A 13,441-nucleotide genomic window follows, 5' to 3' on the forward strand; every position below is an offset into this window, starting at 1 on the left:
CCAAAACCAGAGCCATGGCCAAGGCCTAGGCGCATCTCCAAAGAGCCCAGACAGATCTTCTCCCAGGGAGATCTCTGTCTTTGTGATGGACAAGTTCCTTCTAAACATCCCCAGGCAGTTTGCCTGCAAGCCCAATTAGTAACACTGTATTTTGTCAACAAAGTCGGGTCAGCAGCAATTCATAGACTTCACGCTGGTTAACCTTTTCCCACCAAACAAGCCCAGGGATATTTTGACTCTCTGCCCTTGAGAAGTTTATTTGTGTAGGATCCATCCACTTACCAGCTTCCGGTAATGAAAAGACACACAAGGAGCATAACTGCTTTCTAATGGTTGGGGAAAGACTCGATGGCTGTGGCCAGGGCTCCCAAGCACCAGCACTAGAAAAGCAGAGCACTTGCCAAAGCCACCTGAGAGAGTCCAAGAGGCTCGTAATTAGCCTGGGAGAGAAATCAGAATGAGTGCAACAGACCAACCATCATTCCTAGATGCAACAAGATCTTCTGCAGAGAACCTGGAGGTGGTTCCACTTGCTGGAGGCAAAATGCATGGACTGGGATTGTGGAATATTGAAAGAAGACTCGACAAAGAAGAAACATCAGAGAAAGCCATCCTCGCTTTCAGCCTTGTCCATACGCCATCACTCAGGAGGAGATGACTCAGCACCAAACCAGTTCAAGCCTATCCAAAGCTCCTCCTGGGCTTTTCACTGCCCAGGACCACATCTCATCATCTGATGCTCACAGGATTTTGAAGCGAAAACAGATGAGTGGGATCAAGGAAAAGGAGAACCTTAGCCTCAGCCTGGTGAGGATTTTACACCCCTTAGAAAAAGAAGGATGAAGGAGAAAGATTTCACACCTCCCTCCTGAGATGTGTGGGATGGGTCTCTCAGCCCAGGATTACAGGCTGCTGCAGCTCACAGGTGTTTCAGCTCCAGGTAACCCAGAAACCTTCACCGTGATTCAAAAGGATTGGCCAAAAGGGATTCAACTTGAGACTCCCTCACTGCCTGGGCACTCCTGGCAAATGATTAACAGATGCTGCACTGGCTGGCAAGCTCTTCATCCAGACAGAACAGCATCTGGCAGGCCCATTACTGCCTTGTGTGGTGGGTGTGCCCTGGAGAGCCTGGAGATTTATTGCCCAGATATAAAGTGACTGAGCTCTGTTCCAGGAGCACTGCGAGAGAAAAGCAGAATTTCTTCATAAAAGAGCCTGCTTATCACAATTTCAATTATTTGCACATGAAGGGGAGGCAGGAGGGCAAAGTCAGCCCAGGGTGATATGGGGAGGTGACACAGTGCTGGCTCCAGTGGGTGCTGCCAGCTGGAGGAGAGTGTCTGGTTCAGTGAAGGAACAGCCATCCCAGAAAGGGGCAGGGAAAAGTATGCCTTTTAACAGCAGTTGGGATATTTTCTTCAGCACATTCCTCTCCCTCCAGTAATCTTGTGGGAGCCTGGAAAGATGGGTTGTGAAATGTAATTTCTCCCTGCCAGCAGCTCTGTGGGGATGCCAGGAGCAAGAGCAGCCTTGCATGGAGGCAGGACCAGTGTCCATCATGCTACAAACAGGAGACACTGACAATTAAACTGGGAGGTGAGGAGAAAGCCTTTCCCACCATATACCTCCTCCCTGGCCTGGTGTGTCCCTGCATCAGGATAGACTCAGAGTGTCTTAGATTGAGGCAAAGGATATGGAGTGTGCTCATCATGATGCAATATTTACCTCTTGAGATCTGGGTGAGGTCATGAAGTTGCATCACTCTGGGCTGTATTTGCTCAGGGATACAGAGTAATATCCTTCAGCTTTCAGAGTAAATCCCAGTTTGGAGCAGTAACTGGGAGAAGAGCACAGTGGGATGCACTGGCTCCTGGATGGCTACTCCAGGCCACACAGGTCCCTATGTGGTGTCTGAAATCTCAGTACATCCCAGGGGTGGGCAGAACATTGGGCTGTATCTGGCAGCAGTTGGAGAGGACACTGGTCACAGCCACATGCTGGGCTGAGCTGTGCGTGCTGTGGTGTGTCTGTGTGACGTGCCTTCATCCATCTCTGCTTTCAATTAAAGCCACTAATGATTTTAGCAAGAAAAGACTAAACCAAGTGCATCCCTGGCAGGCTCACTAACACTTGCCAGATGTGCTGCTCCTGGCAGGTGCCACAAGTGGTTGCAAGTGTGCAGGTGGCTTTGCAGGGGGAAAGTAAGAATAAAAAAAAAGTAAAAAGAAAGAAAAAATTATGGGTCATTGCGATCAAACCAAATCTTCCAGACTCAGAAAAATTGAATGGAGCCGGTCCTGGATGCTTTGCGGTCTGAGCTTGGGTGAGGCCCCAGGGCTGTAATGGTTTTATTTAGGGCATGCAATAACCTTTGGCTCCTATTGTATTAGGGTTTGCCAGAAAGGCAGTTGGTCTGGCTGAATTAAAGCTGGCGGTAATTACATGCCAATGCCTCCTCTGTAGCGAGGAACGGCAAAACCTAAAAGGAAAACCACGTGTGCACCCCCCTATTCGCCACTTCATATGAAGACCTGAAGCTCCTAGAGAAGGCAGAAATCCAGCTCATGCCCAGTATTAATGCTTTCGGGAAGTTATTGACAACGCAGTCCAAAAAGGATGAGAGATGTGGAAATGCTTCTGGTGTCAAAATGCATTTCGTAAGCAGACTCATCCCCTGAAGGACACCCTCTGCCTCGCCCAGCCACCAACCCACCCAGCAGCCTTCCTGGCTTCCCCTAGTGAATGTGCCAAATACAAACCAGATGCTCCAAAACGCCTGCTTGAAGACATTCCCTTTCATCTGGTAATTGCTGCTTCCGAGGGAAAAGATCTTAAGCGATCCTCAAACCCTCTTGAATGGCGCAGACACCTATTTTTGTCCTTTCTGGGCTTCTGAGCATCTTTGGCTTTAGTATCTGAGCCTCCCTGCTGCTCCTCATCCCCTCTTCCCGGCAGCTGATGGCCTGTCCCAGCCTCCTTGGCAGCATTTGCACCCTTAGGACTAGTTTATTGCCACCCCCCTGCCATTAGCCATACACAATCCAATCCCACTGCACAGAGTGCCATGATACCACTGAGATGGGCATCACTGCTCCCCCAGCATCAGATGGGCATGGCGCAGGAAAGTCAGGCCAGGGGGGTACAAAAATGAGGTGCAGAAGGCAAAACTAAGATGCTGTTTGCAGTAATGGCAGTGATAACAGCTCCATCTAAAACTGCACTAGGAGGAAATCCACCCCCTCCCCCAAAGCTGACCTACACAAGCCTAAACTTAAATGAGGACTGAGGACTTTCTCGTGTTCTCTTCAGTCACTGCATTTCTAGCTTTGACAAATAAACAGGCTCCTTATTGCTTGTAGTTCCTTCCTCTTCATTTCTAAGAAATTAATAACTGAAGAAGAAGGTTGCAAAATGCACACTGACCTCTCCTTTAAATACAGTGAGAAATCAAGTAAATAGGGAGAGAGAAACAAGGAAGATCGACTGCAGGCAGAAAATGCCCAGCTGTACCCACTCTGAGTGCTGGAGGCTGTGGATGCTGATTTAGGCAGCGAGAAAACGAGATGCACAAAGCAAACCCAGCGATGAGAGCAGGATGTGATGCACTCCCATGCCAGAGCTGCAGCTGTGAAGAAGCCCACAGGCTGCTCAGAAAAGATTCAGGAGGGGAAGTTAATATCCAACGTGATGTGCTAAACAACCATGGCCTGGAGGAGAGGTGCTGGGGGTCAAAAATCACTTAATGTGGAAAGATGCAAAGAGGTCCGCTAGTTTCCTCCTGGTGTCTGCTGCTGATGCTCAGTGCCCCATCAGTATCACTCTCCTTGACAGTGCAGATGAGCATTAGTGGGAATTGTGTTACACCAGCCCAGCAGCTTCACTGGAAACCGGGAGATGAGAATAATCCTGCTAATACCCGCAGAGGCCAGCTCCTCCTCAATGATGCCAATTTACACATGGTTTAATAAGGGCACAGAATGATGGAAGGACACTGCAGGGGAATACAAAATCCTGCCTCAAATGGATACATGCTGTTGCAGTTTGGATTAGGCAGAATGAAAAAAGAAAATAAGATTCTTAACTAAAGGAAAACTTGTAGGAAATAAGGAGCTGGTGAGTGATGACACCTGGAGCATCCTTCCTTCCATCAAGGGTACCAGTCAGGTTCTGCCTGCCAAGGAGAAGGCAGGGATCTAAATTGGGATGGATAAGCCAGCATCTCAGCATCACCAGGAACAAGCACAGAGCTCCCAAAGAAAGCACATAAAAGGCAAAGAAAACCCATGGCAAAGATGCAGCAGTGAAAAGTATGGTGAAAAATTATCATCCTGGGGGGAAAGCAAACACCTTGCAGCTCTTCCCATACCATCCTGGATAGTTCAACACCTTCAAAAGGGGATCAGTGGTAAGAAGCCACACATGTATTTTGACCCGATGAACTTTCACATTCTAAATCCACTTCAGCCTTTGAGCCAAATGCCTGGCACAGCTGTGCATGGGAAATGTCTGCTTCACAACATCAACGCTGAGATTAGCATGGGCAGGCACACAAACCTTGCCACTACCAGAAACGAGAGGGAAAGGTGCTACTGAAGGCTGCACTAGGAAAAAATAAATCAAGCTCATCTTTTGCCAAAATAGTGTTTGCATTGCAAAAGAGAAGTGTGCTAATGAAATTAGATAATGGTTTCATATTGGAGAGCCTTTGTCAGTGGTGAGGATGGTTGAAGTTGTCCTTCTGCAGTCTGGGACCATCCCCTGTGAGGATGCCGAGAGGCTGCATGGTGGATTTTCCTTTTCAATGGGTGAGCTGCAAATCAAGTCGCTGGGGCTGTCTCCATGGCAAGAATGAGGAAGCCTAGATGCCCTTCCACCCCCTCCAGCCATGCTCTTCCAGAAGCTCTGGGTTATTTAGGTTGGCAGAGCCACAGCACTTGGTAGCGCCTGCCAGAGGATAAATACCAGAGCAGGGAAAGGAGCCATCCAAGCTAAAAGCCAGCGCAGGGTACAAGAAGAACAAGGCCAAATGGGTACGAGTCATCCACAAATAAATTTAAGCTGGAAACGAGAGCAGTTTGTATCCGTGCGAGCAGCAAGGCTCTGGCAACAGCTTTCCCAGAGGACTTGCCAGGGTCAAACAGTTCATTAGTTTTAAGGAGGAAGCTGGCAGGGGGTTTGTGTCACGGCTGCTTGTAATGGTGGGGAAGAGGGAGGAACCAGCCAAAAACTGATGGTGGCCCTGGGGCTGCCTTCAGCAGGACACGGGTCTGCAGCCACAGCCCACATCCCACCTGCGCTGGTGGGATACAGAGGGATGTAACTGCATCCGTTTGCTCTCACGGAGAGAGGGAAGCTGCGTGGGGAGGAAAATAAAAACGCACAGCTCCGTTTTTCCAGCTGACAGGAGCTTAAATACTGGCTGGGAATTGGGCTCAGGGCCCTGTGTGAAATTCAGCTTGGCTTGTCTTGAGACAGCAGTTCTACTCCCTGAGCACCCTACGAGAATTTCAGTAATAGCAGGGGGAATCAGACCTACTTGTCAAGCATGTTGCTATTTGTGCAAATGCTCTGTACCGGAGGGAAGCTTGAAGAACAAGTCCCCTTTTTATAGTGCGTTGGATGCTGGCAGTGAGCCTGCAAATTAGAAGGAATTCAGAGAGGAGGAGCAACAACAACAACAACAAAAAGCCTAAGGGGCTGGAGGGATTAATTTGGGAGGGGGGAAAAAAAAAGGGAGCTAAGTGTGTGGTCCAGTGGATGCGACTTTTGGTTGGGACTGTACCCAGTGTTATCCCATTCACAGCAAATCTTCCTGTGCCATATGCAGGTTTCCCTACCTGTCCTTAAGAGGAAAGATGCCTTTTCTGCCACCTCAGGAGACAGCTCTGTTATGTCCACAGAGAAAAATAAAATTAAAAATTACATACATGACAGAAAGTTCAGTAAGAAGCTGTCAGAGTAAAGGTCAGTCCATGAACGAAATCAGTCTGAGCTGGGAGCAGCTTAGCCATGTCAATGAAGGGTGTGTGGGGAAAACCCCCCTGCTGCAATGTTTATTTTAGGGTGGTTTTACCCCAGATTAGCTCAGTTCATCCCCAAACCTCCTGAAATACTCAGAGAGGTGCAATATCCCCAACTGGATATAGTCTTGCTATAAGCATCCTTATTTTTTGGGGCACTGAGAGGGGCAGGAGTGACCTGGATCATGGGTTTAACCATCAGCCTTCAGCCTGGCTTCACTTGCACTGGTGCCAGGGCCCTGGAGAGGCAACTTGGGCAAGAGTCCAGCACTGTGCAGGGAAAAGCTTTGCTGTCCCCAGCTCAGGGTACTCAGCCCCATGGGGACACTCCTGTGACCAAAAAGTTGCACCAGCTGGGATGCAGCAATGCATCACCCTGGGGAGCAGCAGCACAGGGACATCCAGAGCCTTTCAGGGATGAGACCAACTTTCCAGTTTGTTGACCAAACCTCCCCCTTTTAGTGCCTGTCACATAAGCATGGATGAAGCTGTAATTTGCCATGACGAGATGTAGGAGAGGAGAGGACACAGAGGCTGGGACAAGCCTGCCCTTAAATGCCCCCTAATGCCACCTTAAAAAATAATGAACGGGGGTAGTGGAGGTTACTGGTTTGGTATGAGAATTTTCATGAGCATGAGAAAAATAAAGACCACATTGCTCGAAAGATTTTTTTTTTTTTTAAGCAAGCTTCAGGGCTCTGGGAGAGCAAAGCTTGCTGCAAAGTTTGTTTTCTGTTGTGCCCATGTTACCAAGCAGAGTCGGCCGTGGAATGTGCAGCGAGTGGCACCCGGCTGTGCTGCACCCCTGGATCAGCACTGGTGGCCAGGTAGGATGGCACAGTGAGTGTCACTGAGCCTTAGGCACTGCCTCCAGCCACCCATTTTCCCAATTTAGCACAACTTTGCTTCCAGCAGTGCCCCATTTTCAACAGTTGTGTTGCACATGCTGCTAATACGTGAACATCATATAGACATCAAAAAAATGTTTTTTTAGATGTTGGGATAATCAGGGCAATTGTCCTGGTGCCTTTCCCCAGCATGCCAGGGTGCAATGCGGTAGCTGGCAGCTCCCAAACCCTTCTCCGGAAAAGTTCAAACCCTCAAATACTTGGAATTGCTCTTTGAGGGAATTTATTTTAAAGCCGCTTTAACGGCAGCTGGGAATTACCAGGGAGGCACTTTGCTCTGCTATTTCCCGGCTGCTGACCCCATTTGCATGAAGGGGGCCCCGGGCAGCCGCCCAGCTGGGACGCCTGGGGACATGTGCCGAGCCAGCACTGCCTGGAGTTGCACCCAAAATTCCCCTTGTCCCAGCTCGCAGCAAAGGCACAGAGAGGGGCTGTTGTGCGTGGCAGGAGCGAGAAAAATTAACTCCCACATCCAGCAGTGAGGGTGTGAGCTGGGAAATCGTAGAGTTATCTTTTAAGACCCTGTTCCCATGAGGGCTGAAAACTGCACCAAATCATGCTGCTTCCTCCCCAGAGCTAAAGCAGAACAGGGAGGCTGTGAGCCTCCCAAAAACCAAATCAACATCCCAATGTGTTGGTGGCATGTTGCTTTTTAAGCAGCAAGAAAAGGGTTATTGAGCAAAATCACTAACAGCAAGTCAGCAGCTAAATGTCGTCAGGACTGCAAGCGACAGGTCCTGATGGAAGGTTGGAAAATGCGTGGTGGTTGGAAAACCACCAGAACAGTAGTAGTTCCTCCTGCAAACCTTCCATGTACCCATTTCCCTGAGGGGGTTACAGAGCCCTTCTCCCCTCCACACCTACACAGGGACACCATGGCCACCCTACCTGACTCAAGCCCTGGGGATGAGCTAGGAGCCCTGGAATAGGTACAGGTGGCTGGGTTGGGTCCGGTGGCAGACAGAGGCAACTCCAAGCCCAACAGCTGCCAGATGTGAACCCACCTGCAGCCACCAAGTCACCGAAGTGAAGGGGCCCCCAAAGCCACAGGCAAGGGTTGGCTTGATAGGCATCAACCCCCTGCAGCACTCGTGGCTTTCTTCTCCCTGCTGTCACGCTTGAAAAACATTTGTGGAAAAACACAGCAGAATGAAGAGGGTTTGAGTGTCAAGTCCGAGAAGGAGCTGGGGGAAGAAAACAACTTGGCAAGGAAGGAGGAGCTGAAGGACACAAGTGTTCCCATTTTGGTTCAGAACTCCCTAGGGTGCCACTTGGAGCGTTTATTGACCAACTCGCCTGCCCTCCACGAGCTGGCCTTGCAAACTGTGGCAGGAGAGTGGCTATTCCTGGTCAAGGCATGTATAACAGCAACACTTTCTTAACTCTGTAATCAACCAGTGACACAAAACACACAGTCAAGGACTTTCCTGGAGAGGGCTCCAGCTCTGCAGTTACTGCACCTGCAACATCACCACAAAAAGCCATCAGGTACTCTCATGAAATGCTACAGTGGTCCCCAAAAAAGAGGAGAAAAAGAGCTTAAGCCCAGCCAGGCAGACACCATCTGCTAACAAAAATCAAGGTGCACCCCTGACTCCAGCAATACAGCAGATAGAAAGGACCGAGCTGCTTCTCTCAGTATTAGAAGGAAAATAATCACTGTCACGATAAAAAAAAGATGAGATGCCGCCAGGTCAGGTTCATTAAGGGTGAAAGGCAATGGTTTGACTCCAAATCCAGCTGTTCTCCCCAGCATTGATATGATCTTCCCAGCACAAGTCTGTGCGGGATCTCGTCATCCCCCCCATTCCTTGCAACATGATAACACAGCACATTGCCCCCAGCTCCCAAGTTAAACATCTTATTAACTGCAGTGACGTAAAAGAGGAAATCTCCAAGAACTATTGCAGAGACGAGAGGGAACACATTTACCATCAATAAGCAATGATACTGCTGCAGAGAGATCTGCACAACAAGCAGCACCCAGCCCCTCCTTCCCCTCCCTCCTCTAATCACTCCATGTCATGGGAAACTAAACCTGACATCCAAACAGCCCCGATACTAGACACTCGCTGTAAAAATATTTTTAAGATTGAAAAACAACAAAAAAACTTGCCTTCCAGGAAACCATTTGGATACAAACCCTGCGCAGCTGCAGCCACCCTCGGTGTCATATTCATCCCTCCTGCTTCGGCTTAGAAATCGGGCAGGGTGGGGAAGGGGAAAGGAAATAAAAAAAACAAGGGGGAAAAGAAGAAGCGATATTGCAGCTGATGAGCTGCGAGAGGCTGTTGGCAAAGTGGTCCAGCAATCATCTGAAATTCAGACGGTCACGTGTGGGCTCTGTCTGCAGCTCCCGCGCAGCCCAGGCTCAGCACTTCGCCCAAGTGCACACGCAGCAATTCCCCGCGCCGAGCTCTCCCGCCCCACTCCCACACGCTTCCCAGCCCGTGCCCCATCCCAGCCATACCCAGCAGGTTTTGGCACTGCAAGGTGACCCAGCTGCTCTGGCCACAAAGGTGGATTTCTGCCATGAAAGCGCAAGGGCACACTGAAAAGCATCGCTAAGCTGCAAAACCACCCTCCCTTGGAGCTTCTCCACCTAAATCCAAGCCCTGCAGGCAGTGCTGTCTTCTCCACCACGATGTGCCAGTGGCCATCACCCCACGACATCATCTGGGGCTGGTGGGGGGTCCCATTGGCCTGGAGGAGTGCCCAGAACATGCCGTACCCACTCCCGAGGCCAGCCTGTCCCTGGGCAACCCTGGGCATGTCCAGAACCAGCCCCCGAGCTCCCTGAGCTGCTGTGGTTGCGTCAGAGAGCAATGAGTGAGCCCAGACACCTCTGGCGTGAGGTAGCAGCCAGCTTCTCTCTCTCTCTTTTTCTTCCCTTTAATTTTCATCTGGGACATTGTTTTAGAGCCAAGGGATGCTTCAGGCTCCATCCTGCACTGCCCTGCAGTGCAGCAGCTCCTGGGAACTCCCCAAGACCAAGCAACCACCAAAGGTCCCTCTGCAAGAGGCCATGATGTGGCTGCAGAGATCTAGCTCCACCATCCCATCCCCAGAAATCTTTAGGACAACTAAAACAAATTTTTTCTCTCTGCTTGCACCCATTCGTCACATAAATTAGCAAGAGGAATCAGGAGACTTAATGTTCCACACCGCCTCTGCTTCACCACCCGGCTGGAGATGCATCGCATGGCACTAAAGTCAGGCAGATACAGTGGGACTAAAAAAAGAGCATGGTTGCTTTTTTTTTTTTTTCTTTTAAAGCCGGATTGCCTTTCACGGTGGCTATATTTATAGGTAGAGCTGTTGAAATTTTAAGGGCTGCTTGCCACAGGAATCCGGTCGTGTCTCGTGTTCGCAAAGTGGCGTAACTTGGCAAAAATGAACATTTAAGGCCAATGGGTGCTGCTTCCCTTCCTTAATTTTGAGTTGAATCAGAAAGGGAAAAGGACAAGATGTAAAATTAGCCATGCACGCTGCTACCATGTGCCACAGTCTGTATTTTCCAGATTAGGAACGTAACGAACACGGGACTTCACACCCGCCTCTAGACCGGCACTTTCCTTTTCTGTCAATGACCAAAAAAACCCAGCTTTCGCGGGTGTTTATTTTTGCTTTCGGTTCGGCTATCTGTGGCACACACAAAGCCTCCTCTGCACTTCGTTTTGTGGTTGAAAAATCCTGTCAGGGTTCAGCTGCAGAGTGGTAAAACTCGCTCTCCCCATCCAAAGCCGCTCGGGAACATCACCCGCCAATACGCCACAGCACACGATGCCCAGAAACCACGCAGTCTCAGCCCAAAAGTTGGCAGTTTTCTTACACAGCAGCATGCTACGCTGCTAAACCCTTTTTCTATTTTAATTTATGCTATAAAAGCGTGTTACACCCTGTCCAAAGACGCTACCACCCCACTGAGCACGTCTGGATGCTAAACTTTGATTCCCTATGACAATGTGTGTCTATTTAAGAGAAAACCCAAACCATAATTAAAGTTATTGATAGGAGATGATGTTTACTCTTGGCTATTTAAACATCAAGTGCTGCTAGATTTCAAACCACTGATTTCCATGGCTTGCATGGGATGATGAAACTGGAAACATGCCTTAATGTTGGGGTTTTTGATGTTTCTCTGGGCACTTCTGCTGTCAAATCAAAGAAATGCACTTAACAGGCCAATCCCAGCAGATGCTTCTCACCCAGGACTGCCTTGACTGGAAGTCGAGTGATTTTTGAGCTATCAAGGCACACATAAAAATAAAACAGCTTTAACAAAAGCTTTTTGCTTCTGCAAGCAGCCCCCACCCTAAGCAGAGAAAACTGGCTGATGGCTCAGGGCACACACCTTTGACACAAGTTAACCAAAGTTATAGTTTTAACATTCTCAAAAGAAACAAATTTTAGGTTGGAGCACTTACCAAAGGGTAAAAGTCTCTTCACTTGGTCAACTGCCAAATTTGGTGGCCTCTGAGATGTCCAGAAAGTGGCTGTGTCAGGGACTGTGCTGCATCAGCCCCTGCCAGCCAGCATCTGGGTGGTTAACTCTGAAGCCAAGTGACAACACACTGTTAAGTCCCTGGATGTATATAAATATTGGTGAGAACACAAGGCCCTCAGCTTTAAATCCACCTGCAGCATTTTTAATGTACACTATTAGTAATGATATCATAAAAAAATCAGTGATCCTCTTAACAGAGGAATTTAAATCCACCTCACAACCTGGTAGGGAGATTCACATACATTCTGTATACAAACAAGTCACTGGCTCCATTTATCCACATTACTCTTTCTCCACTGCTGCCAATAAGTATATAACTTCATTAAGGCTCAGTTTTCTTGCTGATCCTCCTTTGGCAGGAAGATGCACGTAAACACAACCCAGCAGCTCCAGACACTCGGTTGCCCCGTTTACATTTCAGTTCCTTTGAGCAGAAAGATGAAGCTGTAACCAAACGAACGAGAGAAATTGGCAGCAGCACAAACTTGACAGAGTCCAGCTAATTGCGTGGATTAGTAATTCCAGTCGCATGCAAAAACCCACTTTACCTACGGCAGAGAAAGGCACGGCATGGGGTGTCCTCCTGCTATGCGACCTGCCTGCACAGGGAGTGGGAACTACCGGCATTCCCAAGCCCCCACACCATGGCAATGCCAGGAATGGCTTGTTAGCCTAACGAGACACGCTTAAATACAGAATCACTGAATCATCCACGTTGGAAAAGACCTCCAAGATCACCAAGTGCAACCATCAATGCACCACCACCACGTTCACCATTGAACCATGTCACCGAGTGCCATAGCCACATGTTTTCTGAACATTTCCAGGGATGGTGATTCCACCACTTCCCTCGGCAGCCTGCTCCAAACACGACCGAGGAGAGGCCATCCCTGCCGCAGCTACCGATGCAGAGCAGCCCCATTCGTTCGACGAAGAAGGAAACATCCTTAGGGATGCCGAGACCGGACAGCCTGGAGCACGGCGCTTCCCCCCTTGGGCCCCTTGTGACACCGATCGCTGCGTCCGGCCGCGGACGGGGGTGGAGAGGCCTCCACTGTCAGCGGAGCCCTGACAGTGCCACGCTGCATCCCACCCACGGAGCGCGGCGGGATGGGCTCCGTCTGCGGGATGCTCCGTGTCCGCACCACGGGGTGGGGGACTGCGGCATCGCGCGTGGGCTCCCAGCGGGGCTACGGCGGGGAGGAAGCAGCGTGCGTGACCCCGGCACACCGCGGCTGTAGCTCCCCTCCCTTAATTTTGGGTTCAATCTGAAGGTGCTGTAGCCTCGCTGGGGCCGGGGGGGGAGCACACTCGCTGCTGCCCCCCCGCCACAGCCCCAGGATGGCTGCAGCGGAGCCATCACCCGCTCCGGGGAGACCTCGTACGGCGCAGCCTCCTCCGCACGCCGCGGTGGCCCCGCAGCCGGCGGCGCACGGACCCCTCCCGCCCGCATTGTTGCGCGGGCGGACCCACGTGCGGCCACCGCCGCCGCTTCCCCTCACCCGCCCGCCCGCCAGCCGGCCTCCGCGCCCGCGCACTGACCTGCCCGCCGGCTCCGCTCGGCTCCTCCGGGCTGCGCTCGCCCCGCGCCCAGCTCCGCTCGCCGCCGGCCGGCCCCGCTCGCCGCCCCCCGCCCGCACATGCAGCCGCCGCCGCCGCCCCGAGCGCGCCCGCGCACCCGGCCCCGCCCCCGCGCGCGCCTCCGCCGCGTCACGTGGCGCCGGCAGGAGCCAATGGGAAGGGAACAGGCAGCGGAGGGGGCGTGGTGTAGGGGTTGTGTGGGCGGGGCCGGGAAATGGGCGGGGCCTACGGGAGTGGGCGGGGCCAAGGGGTAAGGGGAGTGTGAGGAAAGGGGCAAAAGGAAAAGGAGAAAGAAATGGAACGGGAGGCGCTGGAGCTGCTCTGCCGTGGAAACGGGCTGGGAGAGCTGGGGGTGTTCAGCCTGGAGAAGTGAAAGCTCCACAGAGAAATTAGAGCTTCTTCCAGTGCCTAAAGCGTCTCCA

At 51.0% G+C, this 13,441-nt stretch overlaps 1 protein-coding gene across 1 annotated transcript in view; it reads right to left on the reverse strand.

Moving 5' to 3' along the window:
- Positions 1-13,096, reverse strand: part of PTP4A3 (protein tyrosine phosphatase 4A3) — a 38,988-nt gene extending 25,892 nt beyond the window's left edge. Inside the window, exon 1 of the mRNA XM_066336736.1 lies at positions 12,981-13,096. The gene's annotated coding sequence lies outside the window, so the exon portion shown is untranslated. The remainder of the gene's footprint in view (positions 1-12,980) is intronic.
- Between the last annotated feature and the right edge of the window lie 345 nt (positions 13,097-13,441).

The sequence above is a fragment of the Sylvia atricapilla genome, chromosome 1 (assembly GCF_009819655.1).
Source record: "Sylvia atricapilla isolate bSylAtr1 chromosome 1, bSylAtr1.pri, whole genome shotgun sequence".
Taxonomy (NCBI): Eukaryota; Metazoa; Chordata; class Aves; order Passeriformes; family Sylviidae; genus Sylvia; species Sylvia atricapilla.